Raw genomic sequence first — 5,204 nt, 5'->3', positions numbered from 1 at the left:
CTGGTTATTATTTAATTCACGTTTTAGAAAATAATCAATAATATCATCCCACTCTTTATTACATACCTGAAGCCATGTAATAGAAGATCAGAGGGAAAGGAAATATTCTGATTTAATTCCCAAATGAGTGGATTAGCAGTTTTGCAGTCACAGGGAATGATGATCCTGGGGGATGAGTGAAGCCACAGCAGCCAAGGGAGCTCAGCTGGGGCTGGCAGAGCTCAGTTCTCTCCTTCCCACTCCTTCCCTCAATCAAATATCAATAAAATAATTATTTTTAAACATTAATTTTCATTGGTTTTATGTTAAGCCACAATATTTGCATAAAATGACTTTTGCATCCAGTTCCATTAGCAGTAATTACCTGGAGTATCCTGGGATAAAAACAGTCCTTGTTACTTCCCAGACTTTTCCTAAACTGCATCCACATTGTAGGATTTTTTTTTGGATAATTCTCGTCTTTTTAATTAAAATTATTATAATTTTCTCCCTCTACCCATCCTTATTTTATGCCTTTTTCTTCCTGATTCTGGGCTTCCCAGTGTGAATCTGAATTAACTCCATTAAATATAATCAGTCAGGCAAAAATTACCCTGGAAACACCTTGGTATCACCCCGGGCTTTCTCTGTCTTGTCCTCTACATTTCCTCTAAATTTTGATTATTATTTTTCTGATTATTTTACTGACTATTTTCCCGAACATTTTATTGATTGTTTTGCTGATTGGAATTGAAGCTGCTCATTGCAATAGGCATTGAGGAGAAGGAGACCTGGACCAAATCAGCCCTAAATCTTAATATTACATTTTTAGGATCTGTCTGACCAGCAAAACCAATCTCTTGCTCCTTGATTCAATAATAAATTAAATTTATTTTTTTTATGTTACTTTAGTCTAGTCTAATCTACTTAATTTATTTTTATTTTACTATTTTATTTTAATTATTTTCTTTTCTTGTATTTTCCCTTCTATTTTCTTTTGGATATTTTGTTTTGTTTTATTTTATTGTATTTTATTTTACTTACTTATCTAGTTCACATTTTATTTTATTTTATTTTATTTTATTTTATTTTATTTTATTTTATTTTATTTTATTTTATTTTATTTTATTTTTATTTTATTTTTTCCCTTACTCTGCAGCTAATTCTCCCCCTGTCCTGGCAGGAATTGCTTCATCCACTGCAAAACCACTTCCCAACCTCCTGGAGCTGCATGGAGCCAGGAGATCTGAAGGATCTTTAGAAATCAGCTTTAGAAATCTCTGATTTCCTCCTTTTTGTTTTTCTCATGGATCCAAATCCCTACTCCGAAGGGCAGGAGAATGGGGATCTCCCTCTGCCCTCTCCCAAACAGCCCCAGCTGAGTATTTCTGTGTAAAATATTCCTGTAAAATATTCCCATATGAAATATTCCTGTAAAGTTCCCCCTTTCTCTTTCCCAGCTTTTCCTTCCGATGACAGTTTGTAGTTGCTCCTGAGGGAATTGAAATCATTTCCCTTTTTTCCTTTATTAAAAAAAACCCAAACAAATCAAAACTAAAATAAAACATTGGTTTTATCCAATCCCTGACCTGGCCCAGTCTGACCTGGAGGAGTTTGGAAATCCATTTTTTATTTTTTATTTTCCAGGGATCTGATACCCATGAGCTGCTGGCCAGGGATGCTCCAGTAGCATCTCCCCAAGGAAAATAATCCCAAAATTGGACGATTCCAATATTCCAATATTCCCACTCAGATTATCCCTCTGAGTTTGAAGTAGCAGCTTTTGGGAACTTCAGGCTCTTCATTCCCACATTTGCATCTCTGGGACTGTGGAGCAGGAATGGTCCAGGCACAGGCAGGATAATGGCTCAAAAACATGGGAAATGGTCAGGATGGGAGATGTGGAGCTGGAGGAGTTCCCTTGGCTTCCTGCCCCGTAAAAAGGTTTTTCCTTTCATGGCCTTTCCCAACACCACAGAATTTTTTCTCCTGAACTGAGCCTTGGAAGGAGCAGCTCCAGACAGAGCGAGATTTTCCAATCCAGAGTCCTTTCCCTGCCCTTTTCCAGCTGCCCTGATTGTTTTGCTCTATGACAAATTATTTTGGAGCTGATAAGAATAGAAACCCTGCTTTTGTGGGAGCTAAAAAATATCAGATATTGGAGTTCTGGACCCAAAATCCAGGGAGGAACACGGGCAATGGGCTCCCTCCCTGTGCCAATAATTTGGGATAAAAATCCACCTCCTGGGAAAACAAGGATCACCACAGGGTCTGCTGATAAAAAGTATCAGCTTTTCCCAAATTTCTGGGCTGAAACTAAGTTTCCAACACTTGGAATGTGAAATAATTTTCCTCTTTGCCGAAATGTGTTTTTGGCAACAGGAAAACAGGAAACCAACTCGGAAAATATGAACGAAATGGGAACCGAGATCGTAAAGAATTCCGGGCTGGAGCCTTTTGCAGCTTCCAAGATGCGACTGTGGCAGAAGCAGAACCCTAAACCAATTAAAGGCAATTTAATTTGGGAGGCTTCTCACGGAGGGAAGGGATCTGGCGAGGATTTGGGATGCAGGGAGACGTCCCAGCCCCAGCACCTGCGAGGTTATTGCTCCCAGAGCCGGAGCCGGGATTCGATGCAGATGTGCCCCGGAATCCACTCCCTGCTCCAGCTGCAGACCCCAAAGATGGGCTGCTCATCCGGTGTTCTTCCCTAATTATTAGGGAATTTGAGGGTTTTAATTGTGCTGGCAGATATTTTGGAAAGGTTTGGGTTTAAGGCCGGGTCCTGCTGGGCTGAGCTGGGAATTTGTGCCATGGATGGTCCATGGGAGCACAGGGAATGCACTCCAGTGGGAAATATTCCTAGAGAAATCCTATAGAAGGGCAATTTAAAGGACAGAACAGAGGAATAAAGTGAATCTCTGGGTTTGCTCCATTCACAGGTGCTGGGGAGCCTTCTCAGCATAATCAACAGTGCCAGACTTACGTTCCTTAGGATCAGCAGCCTGGAAAACCATTCCTCCCTCATGTGCTTCCCCTCTTCCCTGATTTTCTGCTGATTGAAACACACCCAAAAAAAGAACTCCCATTCCTGGCCTCTGCTGGGCATTTGCACTCTGAGCTTTGCCTTCCCCACATCCAGAGCTGCCTGAGGGATTTACTGCTCATCCTACACCTTCAGGAACATTCCCTGCACCCAAACACCCTTCAGCTGGGATATTGTCCCATTCTCTTAGAATCCTGCTGGCTGAACAACTCCCACGGGGAAACACCTCTGTCCTAAGACTTTTTTCCCCCCTTGCAGGGACTCCTTTCCCTGGTGAGCACTTCCAGCTCACTCTGCATCCCGAGAACTCCCCAACAAATTGCTTCCACACTCCAGCCTGACTCCAAGCCTGGTGCAATCCAAGGGTTAACCAAGTGAAACATTTAAGGAGTCATGAAATGACTGTTTCCGCTTCCCATCTGGCTTTTATCAATTTTCAGTCGCTTTCCGAAGTGCAGCGACACAATCAAACCCCCGATCTCCCGAGGCAGATAATTCAATTTGGGAAATGAATTTCTTATGTGCCCACGAGTAAATACATTCCTGGCCAGGGAGATATGGACTGCTGTCAATGGGATAATGAGGTCCAGGGGAGCAGCCGTGGCCCCCCCAGAGTCCTTTGGGGTGAGTGGGAGTGGTGGGATGAGGGTGGGAAGGTGCCAGAGGGATGGGACAGCTCCAGGGACAAGTGTGGAGCATCAGCCACGTCATGGACATGGAGAGGGGATGGATTTTATCTTCTGGATGTGGCACTCGGGGCTCTGGGCTGCTTGGGGGTTGGACTCAGTCTTGGAGGTCTTTTCCTGCCTCAGTGGTTCTGGGATTCTGGGATCTCCAGCTGGGTGTTGGTTTCTTCTCCCAGGTAAAGACAGGAGGAGAGGGGGGAGGTTTAGCTGGATATGAGGGAAATTTCTCCACTCCAAGGATTGTCCTGCCCTGGCACAGAGTCCCAGGGCAGTGGTGGTATCACCAGCTGTCCCCCAGCACTGCCAAGGTCACCACTAATCCATGTCTCCAAGTGACACCTCTGCATGGCCTTAAATCCCTCCTGACTCCACCACAAATGGTCCTGTGGGAAGCAGCCAGAGGGATCCAAGCTGGAGAGGTGCTGGATGAGCTGGATAATAGAACTGCCTGGGATAGGCAGCAGTTGGGCTTTATCTGTTCTTTTAAACCTGTTCAGGTCATGGTGTTGAGTAGCAAAATCCATACAGAGAGGTTACTTAACAAATAAAAAATCAAAATGGATTGAATAAAAAAATAAAAGGAATTCAAAGAAAAATTAGTCAACAAATTAAATTAAAATGAAAATAGAATTAAAAGAAAAATGAAAATTTGATTAAATTAAAAGAGATGGAAGTCAGAGAAAATAAGAAGAAAATAAAAGAAGCAGTTTGATCTTCAATCTTAATTCCATGTTTAGCCCTTCCTATTCCAGTCCTCCTTTTCCTCATCACGATCAACCTGCCAGAACACACCAAATCCCCCCTATGCTGGGTTTGGAAAAAGGCTTTTCCCTCCTCATCTCAACAATGCCAAACAAGCAGGGTCCATTTCCTCTTTTGCTCCTTCTGTTGGCACTGCCCCATCCCAAATTTCCCTCCTGGTGGGGCCGGTGGGTGCTGACAGGACTGTCCCATCACACTTTGGGAGGGAAATATCCCTCTTTTGGCACTTTCCCTGAGTGGGATGAAGCCAGGAGCCCACTAAATTCCACCTCTGGAGGGAATTTTCCTCCTTTTTCCAAGGTGTTTGGGACCAACTGGGCACATCCCAGCTTGGAGAGCAATCAGCCCTCGGCCGAGTTCAGGAGGTCCCAATTTTCCTGAGGCAAGTGCTTTAATCAAGATTAATTTTTTCCAGTTTTCAGTAATCTGAGCTCTTCCTGAGTTTTCCTCAGCTCTGCTTTAGGATGAAATTATCGAATTTCCATGGCAATTAACAGAGGAAGGCTGAGCACAAGGATCATTCTGTGGGAAGGGTGGCCGGGAACAAGTGACACTGGGTTGGGTGAGCTGTAGGGATGGGCTCTGTGGGATGTTTTCCCATAAAATCCTCCACCCTGGAGCAGTTTTTACCTGAGGCATCGATGACCTCCTGATGCTCATGAGCACCTGAATCCTGCCCTAAAGTGCCGTGATCCGGGGATGAGACTGACAGGGATTAGCAGAAGAAGGAA

This window comes from Serinus canaria, chromosome 4A, assembly GCF_022539315.1.
Source record: "Serinus canaria isolate serCan28SL12 chromosome 4A, serCan2020, whole genome shotgun sequence".
Lineage (NCBI taxonomy): Eukaryota > Metazoa > Chordata > Aves > Passeriformes > Fringillidae > Serinus > Serinus canaria.
This window is presented reverse-complemented; position numbering follows the sequence as displayed.